This window comes from Bufo bufo, chromosome 3 (genome assembly GCF_905171765.1).
Source record: "Bufo bufo chromosome 3, aBufBuf1.1, whole genome shotgun sequence".
NCBI classification, from domain to species: Eukaryota; Metazoa; Chordata; class Amphibia; order Anura; family Bufonidae; genus Bufo; species Bufo bufo.
In genome coordinates, this window is record NC_053391.1 from 27,482,168 (window position 1) to 27,495,426 (window position 13,259).

A 13,259-nucleotide genomic window follows, 5' to 3' on the forward strand; every position below is an offset into this window, starting at 1 on the left:
CATGGCAGGAGGCATCTGGGCCTGCGTCTTGGACAGGGGATTGGCCAGCATGTAACACAGGGGAAGAGGAGGTAGTGGTGTGACCCGCAGACACTGATTGTGGACCCAGGCGTTTGGCCCACCTATTAGGGTGTTTGATGGCATGTGGCGGATCATGCTGGTGGTGGTGAGGTTGCTAATGTTAATGCCCCTGCTCATTTTGGTACGGTACAGGTTGCAAATGACAATTCTTTTATTGTCCGCACTTTCCTCAAAAAAGCGCAAGACTGCGGAACACCTACCCCTTGGCAAGGGAGATTACAGCAAGGGGGTGCTCCTGGGAACAGTTGTGCCTGTTTGGTGTGGCCCATCTTCTCCCTTTTGCCACCCCACTGCCTTTTCCAGCCTGTTGCGGTGCTGCGGATCCCTCCCCCTCTGTACTGCTGTCCTCGTTCGGCTTGCCACCTTCCCAGGTTGGGTCATTGATTTAATTATCCACCACCTCCTCTTGCACTTCCTCACTTTGGTTATCCTCCTGACTTGTTAACCTAACCACAACTTCAGTGATTGGCAACTGTGTCTCATCTTCATCATCCACCTCGTGAAACACTAATTGCCGTTCCCCACTGTCATCTTCTTGTGACTGTGGATGCTCAAGAGTTTGGGAATCAGGGAACAATATCTCCTCATGTCCCTCTTCAAGCGGGCTTGTCGAGAGGCCCAAATCAAGGAATGGCGATGAAAAGAGCTCTTCGGAATATCCAAGTGTGGGATCACTTGTTTGCCAAGACTCTCAATGGTGGGAGGAAGGAGTATCAGAGTGAGGATTGTGTTGACCAGACTCTTGGCTACTGAGACTGGACTTGGTGGAAGATAGGGTGGTGCTTAAATGACTGGAAGCATATTTGCTGCAATCCAACCGACCACCTGGTTGCACTGGTCTGACTGCAAGAGTGATGTCCTGCACCGCCCTGCAAACTGGGACATGAAGCTAGGTATCGTGATGAGTGTGTTTCTTGTGCTCTGGCAGCAGGCACAGTTTTACCGCGCCCAGGGCCACGGCCTCTGCTCGCCTTGTGCATGTAAATGGTATATATGCTTGCAAGTATGTTACATGTACAGTAGCGCAGGCTTCGTAAGAGTATGCGCAAATAAAGTACACAGAATGTCAGATATTTTTAGAATGCGCAAACTTTAAAAAGGAGATGTAGCACAGATAATGTCGCTGACTGCAGCGTCTATAAAAAAAGTACACTGAATGTCATAGTTATTTTTAGGATGCGCAAACGTTATACAGGAGGTATAGCGCAAGCAATCTCGCTGTCACCAGCGGCTAATAAAAAATGACACTGAATTAATGTCACTGATATATTTTGGGTCTCTCTAACAATTCCACACAATTTAGTGCAGGTTGTGCTAATAATGTGCTAATAATTATATTGCTGCCAGATACAACAATAGTCCTTAAAAGGACTTTTGGGTCTCCAAAAAGTTTTTTCACTAAAATATTACTATTCCACTCCCTATTGTCCATTCTTCAGCACAGCTCTCCCTGACTAAGACTGAGCCGAACACATGCCATCGGGTGCTATATAGCACCCGATGATGCGCTCCGGCCAGCCAATCACTGTAATGCCAGTAGCCAACATGGCTACGGCATTACAGTGAGTGCCAGTACCTCCGCGCACGTTTATTGGCTGCGTAGCCACGAGTAAAATTAGTGTTCAGCCGAGCATGCTCGCCCAACACTAGTTGCCACCTTTCCTAAAAATAACAAAAATATGCCACCCAAGTTTACAAGGTCAAAAAGGGTGTGTGGTTTTGGGGCGTAGCTTAACACTGGGTGTTGTTTGACACCAATGGTTTGATCATATTTTGAGTTGTGCACTCTTTAAAGGCCAAGCCAGGCAAGAAAATGCTGCCGTGGCCTCATGTGTGATCAAATGTAATGAATGAGCTCTTAATGAGAAACAAATAACCACAAAGCCCTTTTTCCTCTCTAGTGATAGTTTTATAGCTATTACTGCAGCGTGCAACAGGTATAGCTAGAGAAGAACTCAGAGGGGTTTCCACTGAATATCCAGGAAGGACAGGAGGACAGTGTGACATAATAACTATATTGATGTCTGAGTTTTTGGGGTCATCAATGTGACCCTGTGACACGGACTGAAGGGGGGATTGATTACATGCACAGAAGTCCATGTAACTAGGTTTTGCCCACCTCTGTAATAGAGAATTCATCAGGAGCCTCTGCTGCAGATTCCATCAAACATACAGGAGACAGAATAGCGCAGCATGCTGCAAAATCTTCTTGTCCGATAAAATATAGCACAGGACTCCTGAGCCACAGCAGGGACTCCTAGTCAGCATAGAGATAATGCCACGGCACTCTTGGGTGAGAGATGCAATTTAATTCAAATGTTTATCAGAAAATTCAAAATTCATAGAAGAATCATATATTGTATAATATAGTTAATGTCTTTTTCCTGACTTTGTGGTCATTTTGCCGCATGCTGGGCCATAGGGTAGGTGCGCAGGGGCTGGTAGAGCTGGAGAGGATGGGAGCGGTGACAGTAGTAATGTGGGTGATTGTAGTCCTCATGATGGCTAACCCCTCTCTTTATTGCTGCCTTGGCCATGCCTGAAGCACCCTTTCTTCCACACCCTGGACCTTTTGGGTACTCCTGTCTGGTGGTGGTGGTTGGGGTGCCCTTCGTGGTAGGTGGATGGGTAAAATGCAGGAGAGCAGACGTAGGAGCTAGCGGATGATGGATGTAGTCAAAGACCTAGCCCATTTGGTAGTAATAAATAAAGTCTCTCTTTACTGAGCAGATGGTGTGAGTTGTAGTACAAATGCAATCAATAGACACAGCTCTATATGATACAGCAAGATTCTCCTAAAGGTTGTATATAGGAAGTGGCAATAATGGAAGTTATCCTCCCTGAGTCGATTCCATAGCATAACTCCCAACTTTTTGGACGGTCAAAGAGGGACACTTATGGTGTATTATGTGAAATTTTTCCTGCATATCTATACACTTCAATCGTTTTCTCTTGCGAAATAGCGCAAAAATAATCTGACTCTAGAAATTTCGAAAATGCCAATGCATTATAATGCAATATAAAAGTCGAGCTCTAATATACAGAAAGTAACCAGAGAAACATTTTCTGGGTCAATATTGTGAATGTAATCTATACCACAGATCAAACAGAGGGACATTTAAGGAGCAAAGAGGGACTGTCCCTCCGAAAGAGGGACACTTGGGAGGTCTGCCATAGTAATGTCTTTTGCTATAAGTGAACAATTACTTTTCTGTCTTTTCAGTATGACCTCTAAGTGGCTCCCAATGATCAATATCCGTTTTTTTTCCCTAGAGGTAATCTTTTAGTTCAGCTGCCCCTCTGGCACGTTTCATTCTCAAGGATGGAGTTTCTTTGGGCTAGGCCTAAGTTTCACCAGCTCACACAGGCACATCCTTCCTCTAGGGCTGCTTATCAAACACAAGGGGTTAGGACCAGCCAATCACCCCAATCACCTCAGTTAACCGTGCATGGGGACATGACATGATAGATTAGGGGTAGTAGATGGACCAAAGAAGAAGCCCTTCCCAAAGGCTCCCATACTCATTATTATCGTCTTTCGATCCCACTGAAATGAGGCTGGTCAATAATCCAATGTGTATCGGGACCTCCTGACACAAGAGGTTGAGGGAATAAATGGTCAGGCAAGTGTAAGGGTCAGCCCCTAGAATGACCAAGTTACATTGAATTGCTAGTGATAATTAGGAATTTGCCTGACATGTCTAGATTTTAAGTTATACATGCAAAGCCTATTCAGTTATAATATTAATGCATTATATTGGAAATATTCCAATGGACAAGTCCAGCCCTGTCCAGGTGCACTCAGGCTGATGTCAGCAGTAAGTATATAAGGCAAGCTGGACAGATTTTGATAAAGTGATCTGTTATAGGGCTATCAGTTTTGAAACTTAAGATGGATAAACGCAAATGTTTTAACGATCCAGAAAATTTTTGCTACATATGTGGCAAATACACTACTTATGATCAGCGCAAGAATCTGTCAAAGCGAGTGCGTCTTGCTTCCAAGTATTACTTTAACTGTAAAATTGGAGATCAAGATACAAGCTGGGCACCTCATGTTTGTTGCACTGTGTGTTACTCTGGGCTAACGCAGTGGTTGAATGGTAAAAGGAAAGGAATGGCTTTTGCAGTGCCTTTGGTTTGGCGTGAGCAGAAAAATCGTTACTTTTGCATGACCGTTACTTTTGCATGACTAAAATTGCCGGATATTTAAAGAGAAACAAGTCACAAATTGTGTATCCTGACTGTGAGACTACTCTTAAACCAGTACGACACAATGTAGAGAATCCAGTGCCTGCCCCTCCCACAGCAGGAACGGCAATTGAAACAGACGGTTCTGATCCTGATGAAGAAGATGTTGATTGTCACAATGTATTTCCTGATCCAGAACAACTGGAGGGTCAGCCGCACTTGCTGAGCCAATCAGATTTAGATGATCTGGTAAGAGATCTGTCATTATCTAAAGAAAAGTCAGAACTGCTAGCTTCTAGACTTCAGGAATGGTATTTGCTACAACGAGGCACCACAACTTCACACTTTCGTCATCGACACACCAAGTTAGCTGCATACTATGCAATGGAAAGCGATGTCTGTTTCTGTACTGATGTAAATAGTCTTATGATGGAGTTAGATGGTACACATGTTCCCGATGAATGGAGGCTAACAAGTTTGAAAGGTGTCTTGTTGCACAATGGTAACGAAAAACCATCTGTTCCATTGACTCATGCGGTTGGAATGAAAGAGACCCATGCTTCTATGGAGTTAATTTTGAAAATGATCAAATACTCAGAACATAAATGGAAAATTTGTGCTGACCTGAAAGTGGTAGCACTGCTGCTTGGCCTACAGTTAGGGTACACAAAGCATATGTGTTTCTTGTGCCTATAGAACAGTCGTGATGACAACAATCATTACAAAATGAGACAGTGGCCTCTTAGAGTCGAGCACACAGTTGATCAGTACAATGTACAGCACAAATCACAGGTCGATCCACTTCAAGTTTATCTTCCACCACTTCACATTAAACTTGGTTTAATGAAAAATGTTGTAATTGCACTTAATCGTGATGGAAATGGTTTCCAGTATTTGAAGGAGAAGTTTAGCACACTGAAAACTGATGCTAAAATAAAGGCCGGAATTTTTATTGGCCCCGAAATCAACAAACTAATGCATGATGACACATTCAGAACAAAACTCAACCCTCTGGAACTTGAATCTTGGAATGCATTTGTGCTAGTAGTGCAGAACATCCTTGGGAACAGACGAGCTGCAAACTATGCTGAATTAGTAGACAACATGCTTACAGCATATGAACAACTTGGCTGCCGAATGTCATTGAAAGTGCATTTCTTACATTCCCATCTTGACTTTTTCCCACCCAATTTGGGACACATAAGTGAGGGATAGAGATGGAGTTGCAGTACGCCCGGCAGTCGTTTCGTGGCGAACTTTGCTCTTTCACTGTTCGCCGAACGGACGAATATATGGCGATATTTGTGCCCGCCATATTCTTTTACATTGTGAAGAATATTGACCCATGACACATCCATGAGGTGGTAGGGGACAGCCAATTGAGACGTTTCAGCACATGGACATACCTCCTACCTTATAAATAAACTTGATCTGGCGCCATTTTACATTCAGTCTTTTGCCAGTGTGAGGGGAGAGGTTGCTGTGTGGAGCAGGGACAGACTGTTAGGGACACAAAACGCTAGCTAATAGGGTCACAAAAGTCCTTTTAAGGACTGGCATAGGTGTGCTATATTTGGTTGTGACATTCTGAGGGGTGTAATATACTCATAATATACTTTCTAACATAGAAAGTATGTTATAGCGCAATTGTATTGTGCAGCAGTTGTGTGCGGTTCTGCTGCGATACAGAATGCCAAACGCTATTGGAAAAAATAATTTCTACTGTTGTGATTTACTAGTTGCCCCCCCCCAAAAAACTGATTGAGGCAGGGGTGTTATATACCAATAATATACTTTCTATATAGTGCATTTAGGTAGTGCAGCATTTGTTTGTTGTTTTGCTGCGTTACCGCATGTTATTATTAACATTAAAAAAAAATCTTAGGAGAGAATCGGCCAGTCTTCAGTTTATTCAACGACGTAGAGGGTGTTGCGATGGAGAAAGCATTCCAAAAAAACAATTCCTCTACACCTGGAGCCGAATCCTGTCAAGATTGATGCAAGTGCGATATTGGCTGCTCATCCAGCAAGATACTTCTGGCGGAACCTGCCTGCCATGCTTAGGCCTCTACTAGCAACAGACAATGAGAAGAAGACAAAGCTTGTTCTTTTCTGTACATTGAATGAATAATTTTTGGGGCCTGTACTCCACTGGCCTACAGTAAAATTGATATCTAATGACCATCTAATATAACTCCAGCCACATAATCACTTGATGTTTTCTGTCCAGTGAATGCCTAATTTTTGGGGCCTGAACTCCCGTGGCCTAAAATAAATTTTTTCTAGGCTCCAGCAGGGCACATTTTTGAGAGTTTCAATTTAAGACTCATAAAAATGGCCCCTGATTAAAATACATATTTTTTGTGGGAATTTTTGCCATTGATCCCCCTCTGGTATGTCACTGTCCATGTTGTGGGCTGATTTGTGCAGTTCTTGTAAGTATTTGGTGGCTGAAAATATGAGCTGAAGGTTTTTCAGTTTCGCCTGCTATTTAATTAAATGGGGCTCACCACAAACTTGCGGTTCGCGAACATTCCCGGCCGATGTTCGTCCATCACTAGTGACGAACATGGAGAGCGGTTCCATAAAGATATTCCTACAATGGAGAACAGTTATCAAGGCCGCTGCAATCCCAACATGATGGGGGACTTTTGGTGGTTTTTGCAATGGGAAAAATATGACCTTTCACAAACGCAAAAGCAGATGCCTGAAGCACTTTTAATAGTACTGGGCCTTGCTCAAGTAAGACTTTTAAACTGAAAAACAAGACTTTTTGAAATGTTGTTTTTCCATTACATTTTCATACACAGTTTACTACACAAACTTTGATGTAGATCAGGTAATTGTTGGAGTAAAACTCGTTCTGTTCAAAATTATTCAATGCTTTCCAAGTGCTTAATTCATTTAGACATACTTATGCACAGCAAAATTTCGGGACGCGTTACAACAATTCTGACTTCGGATTTGTAATCCGCACACTCGACAAATGGTTTTGCCCAGTAGCAGACGAAAAGTATTTTTTGTTGAGTGGTGTAATGTTTTACACAGACTGTGATGACTTATTTCAGCCACAAGAGGTCGCTGTGTCTTTGAGTAAGAAAGAAATGAAGTTGTTTGTTCCAGAGGATGTAGGAGGAGTTTCAAGTTCCCGGGCTTTGTCTGGTGTGTGTTTTCCTGGCTGGTGGTGAGCTGAGAGTCTGGCTGCTGTTGGACAGAGCCACAGAGACTAAAAAGTGATTCTGAGAAGAGTGATATTGTCCAATTGAGAGACTTGTGACAGGACACGGGGCCTGGCTAAAGTGCTATAGTTTAGCGGGACCGTGGCAGAGGACGGGGGGGACTCCTGGCAGAGCTGAACTGATGTATTCCTGTACCTGCAATCGAGAGAGAGAGAGAGGAAAAGACAACGTGCTAGGAAAAGTAAGCGACTGTATCTGGAGCCAGACGACACCTGCCCCCACGTACCAGACCAAGACAAGCAGCTACCTCGTGGGAGAATGTGACTGATCTCTGCCCAGATACTTACAGAACTGTGAGTGTGCACCGGTGCTAACCTGCGATAGGGCATAGAGCAGGAATCTTTAGTCAGAGCATTGTAGAAATGTGCCCTGAGTAGCAGGGTTCAGACAGGGAAATATTAGGGGAGAGTAGCCTGTATTCTTATGTTTGCTGGTTGGAGCGCATTTAGTATATCACGGATCAATTACCCTTCCTGTAAATTTGTTAACATTGTTCCTGTCATGATGTGGGCTTCAGCCTCCTCGTCTGCTGTACTGTATTTGAATCCGGCCTTGCGGTCTCTTCCTCCCCTGACCGCTACACAAGATGAATTTTAAACCACCAACTGAGGTGTCTAGATATCAGTGGCTTTCTCCTCTCTCACTATTGAAAACCTTCTGAGTGTGTGCAGTGCACGTGTATGGGGGAGTCAGTCAGTTATCGAAGGTGTATGGGCAGCTTTTTATGGTAAATTTAATGTTGGTTTGCAAATATTGAATATTTTCATAATACATATGGCACTTCCTGTATTTGAAACACATGGTACTTCCTGTATTTGGAACACAAGGCACTTCCTGTATTTGGAACACATGGTACTTCCTGTATTTGGAACACATTGCACTTCCTGTCTGTGGAATGCAAGACACTTCCCATAGTTGGAACACATGATACTTCCTGTATCTGGAACACAAACTTTCTGTATTTGTAATGCATAGAATTCCTGTGGTCGGCTTCTTGGTTACAAGCATGTTATGGAGCGAATATTACGAACTTGCCAAGACTGTTGACCCATTAGGTAATTACTCAAGGATGTTCTAGGTACTGTTTTGGTAAATTGAATCGGTAGATAAAATAAATGTTGAGCAGATGTGTAATATCACAGTGAGGTCTCTTCCTGTCAGTGTCAGAATGTGACTGTAAGTTCGGACTGTTTTTATGATTCCTTTTATATGTGATGAAGTGAGGAGTCTTTAGTCCAGAGAAGCGTGTTACTTTTATTATAATCCTATACATTCAGTAAATAGACCTTGGAGCTCTAGTAGATTGGGAGGATTGGTGGTGGAGCACTGAGAACCTATCCGTGGGAGAATCATCTCCAATATGGATAATAAGGACATTGGACCCTGACTGTGATAAGTGATCCAGGAAGGGGGTAAGTGGATGTGTGGTATATAGTAAGCTACTTCTTATAATGATTGTATAACTGTACCCCATGGCTTCATTCTATCTGCATTATTTCTTGTTCATTTTCATATATTTTTCGCTTTCTAAGATGCATCTAGGTTTCAGATAAAAATAAGAAAAATATATTTTTCATCAGACCTCTGATCAGACTCACATATGAGGACCTCACATCAGACTCCCATATCAGGACCTCACATCAGACTCCCATATTAGGACCTCACATCAGACCTTCATATCAGGACCTCACATCAGACCTTCATATCAGGACCTCAGAGCAGACCCCCATATCAGATCGTCAGATCAGACCCCCAAATCAGATCGTCAGATCAGACCCCAGTATCAGATCGTCAGATCAGACCCCAGTATCAGATCGTCAGATCAGACCCCCGTATCAGATCGTCAGATCAGACCCCCGTATCAGATCGTCAGATCAGACCCCCGTATCAGATCGTCAGATCAGACCCCCGTATCAGATCGTCAGATCAGACCCCTGTATCAGATCCTCAGATCAGACCCCCTTATCGGATCCTCAGATTAGACCCCCATATCAGATCCTCAGATCAGACTTCCATATTAAGCCTCAAATAAGACCCCCTTTGGACCTCCATGTCGTATCCCAATTTCAGACCCCCATCAGAGCTAAAATAAATAAACTAACTAAGCTCTCCTGCTCCGCCTCTACTGTGCATGTTTGCGGGCTCTCCTGCAGTCCTGCTCCCTGGTTTCTCCAGGCCCACACTGTACTGTGACCTGATTGTGTGCTGCGTCAGGTCATAGTACGCGCATTATGTCCTGACGCTGTACGCAGTCAGTACATTGCAGTGCCGCCTCAGGGAGGAAGATCAGGGAGGAGGGGTGAGTACAGCGCTTCACTCATCTCTCCCCGCGACTCTTGCAGACTAGTGAGGGCTTCCATAATGGGAGCCCTCACTAGTAATTGCTTTATAAGATGCGTTTCCGTTTTTAGTAAAGGTCTAGAGTAGGTGGACCTACTAATAAATAATCTCAGTGGTCTCTAACTATATATACTGAAATGAGTTGCCTTATTGTTTAAAGTTAAGATATAACTTTTATTTGTTTCTAATAAAATAAATGAGACACTAAAGTAAAGTGAACTACTGCACTAATTAGGAGGGAAAACAGGGTCTATAGTCACATAGATGGCCTAGTATGGTTCCTTATATGCAGGGGGAGGGGGGGGTTAGCCTAGTAATGAGGCAGGTAACTCTCCCTAAGTGCTAGCCCTATGTCACCTAGTCTATTGGCAGGGAATCCTTAATGGCTGTAATCGGGGCACTCGCCCTAAAAAGGACGACCCCCAGCCTCTGGAACCTCGGGCCTGTGCTAAAGTTCCCTAAACTCTTACCTCTAGTAGATACTTCCTGTATTTGGAACACAAGGCACTTCCTGTATTTGGAACACATGGTACTTCCTGTATTTGGAACACATTGCACTTCCTGTCTGTGGAATGCAAGACACTTCCCATAGTTGGAACACATGATACTTCCTGTATCTGGAACACAAACTTTCTGTATTTGTAATGCATAGAATTCCTGTGGTCGGCTTCCTGGTTACAAGCATGTTATGGAGCGAATATTACGAACTTGCCAAGACTGTTGACCCATTAGGTAATTACTCAAGGATGTTCTAGGTACTGTTTTGGTAAATTGAATCGGTAATATTAGAGTGAGGTCTCTTCCTGTCAGTGTCAGACTGTGACTGTAAGTTCGGACTGTTTTTATGATTCCTTTTATATGTGATGAAGTGAGGAGTCTTTAGTCCAGAGAAGCGTGTTACTTTTATTATAATCCTATACATTCAGTAAATAGACCTTGGAGCTCTAGTATATTGGGAGGATTGGTGGTGGAGCACTGAGAACCTATCCGTGGGAGAATCATCTCCAATATGGATAATAAGGACATTGGACCCTGACTGTGATAAGTGATCCAGGAAGGGGGTAAGTGGATGTGTGGTATATAGTAAGCTACTTCTTATAATGATTGTATAACTGTACCCCATGGCTTCATTCTATCTGCATTATTACTTGTTCATTTTCATATATTTTTCGCTTTCTAAGATGCATCTAGGTTTCAGATAAAAATAAGAAAAATATATTTTTCATCAGACCTCTGATCAGACTCACATATGAGGACCTCACATCAGACTCCCATATCAGGACCTCACATCAGACTCCCATATTAGGACCTCACATCAGACCTTCATATCAGGACCTCAGAGCAGACCCCCATATCAGATCGTCAGATCAGACCCCCAAATCAGATCGTCAGATCAGACCCCAGTATCAGATCGTCAGATCAGACCCCAGTATCAGATCGTCAGATCAGACCCCCGTATCAGATCGTCAGATCAGACCCCCGTATCAGATCGTCAGATCAGACCCCCGTATCAGATCGTCAGATCAGACCCCCGTATCAGATCGTCAGATCAGACCCCCGTATCAGATCGTCAGATCAGACCCCCGTATCAGATCGTCAGATCAGACCCCCGTATCAGATCGTCAGATCAGACCCCCGTATCAGATCGTCAGATCAGACCCCCGTATCAGATCGTCAGATCAGACCCCCGTATCAGATCGTCAGATCAGACCCCTGTATCAGATCCTCAGATCAGACCCCCTTATCGGATCCTCAGATTAGACCCCCATATCAGATCCTCAGATCAGACTTCCATATTAAGCCTCAAATAAGACCCCCTTTGGACCTCCATGTCGTATCCCAATTTCAGACCCCCATCAGAGCTAAAATAAATAAACTAACTAAGCTCTCCTGCTCCGCCTCTACTGTGCATGTTTGCGGGCTCTCCTGCAGTCCTGCTCCCTGGTTTCTCCAGGCCCACACTGTACTGTGACCTGATTGTGTGCTGCGTCAGGTCATAGTACGCGCATTATGTCCTGACGCTGTACGCAGTCAGTACATTGCAGTGCCGCCTCAGGGAGGAAGATCAGGGAGGAGGGGTGAGTACAGCGCTTCACTCACCTCTCCCCGCTACTCTTGCAGACTAGTGAGGGCTTCCATAATGGGAGCCCTCACTAGTAATTGCTTTATAAGATGCGTTTCCGTTTTTAGTAAAGGTCTAGAGTAGGTGGACCTACTAATAAATAATCTCAGTGGTCTCTAACTATATATACTGAAATGAGTTGCCTTATTGTTTAAAGTTAAGATATAACTTTTATTTGTTTCTAATAAAATAAATGAGACACTAAAGTAAAGTGAACTACTGCACTAATTAGGAGGGAAAACAGGGTCTATAGTCACATAGATGGCCTAGTATGGTTCCTGATATGCAGGGGGAGGGGGGGGTTAGCCTAGTAATGAGGCAGGTAACTCTCCCTAAGTGCTAGCCCTATGTCACCTAGTCTATTGGCAGGGAATCCTTAATGGCTGTAATCGGGGCACTCGCCCTAAAAAGGACGACCCCCAGCCTCTGGAACCTCGGGCCTGTGCTAAAGTTCCCTAAACTCTTACCTCCCTAGTAGATCTTTTCTGTACCATCATCTGACGCGTTTTGCCAAGTGAAGAATTGGCTCTTCAGGGACATGGATATATCAGAGCACCATGAGCAGTGGCAGCGCTCCGTTTGAATGTTGCGCCAGTGGCAATGTGTTCATACACTGGAGTCTCTTTAAATGCGCACGGCTCCACCCACACTTCAATTGACCAATAAGGCCCTGTGGGTGTGCCGCACACTGTCTGCTCCCACTGAGACTGCCAGCCAATTCCGCACAGAGACAGGCAGTCACGAGGTACCGCCTCTTGCAGGGCCGGGCTCGCTGCGCTCCGTTGCTAGCCGGAAGTGACGTGGTCAGTGGGCGTGGACAGGGCCGCTGATAGAAATCATGGGGCCCCGTACAGCATACATGACGGGGCCCCCTTCAGCTCCACCCCCTGATCCCTCCTTCAGCCACACCCCTGGCCCCGCCCTTGGCCCCTCCCCAGACGCCGCCTTGAAACAACATGCAGATTTGTCTACAAGTGATATTTATGGCGCTGGGGGGTCGTCTGTGAATGGCGCTGTTATGGAGGGGATCTGTGAATGGCACTGTTATGGAGGGGATCTGTGAATGGCACTTTTATGGAGGGGATCTGTGGATGGCACTGTTATGGAGGGGATCTGTGGATGGCACTGTTATGGAGGGGATCTGTGGATGGCACTGTTATGGAGGGGATCTGTGGATGGCACTGTTATGGAGGGGATCTGTGGATGGCACTGTTATGGAGAGGATCTGTGGATGGCACTGTTATGGAGGGGATCTGTGGATGGCACTGTTATGGGGGGATCTGTGG

At 44.6% G+C, this 13,259-nt stretch overlaps 2 protein-coding genes across 5 annotated transcripts in view; one reads left to right on the forward strand and one right to left on the reverse strand.

The window, feature by feature from the left end:
* LOC120994421 (zinc finger protein OZF-like) overlaps nucleotides 1–13,259 on the reverse strand; it is a 391,027-nt gene that overhangs the window by 176,223 nt on the left and 201,545 nt on the right. The gene's annotated exons all lie outside the window — the stretch shown is intronic.
* Nucleotides 10,844–13,259, forward strand: part of LOC120994431 (gastrula zinc finger protein XlCGF53.1-like) — a 34,903-nt gene continuing 32,487 nt past the window's right edge. Inside the window, exon 1 of the transcript XR_005777408.1 lies at nucleotides 10,844–10,912. The gene's annotated coding sequence lies outside the window, so the exon portion shown is untranslated. The remainder of the gene's footprint in view (nucleotides 10,913–13,259) is intronic.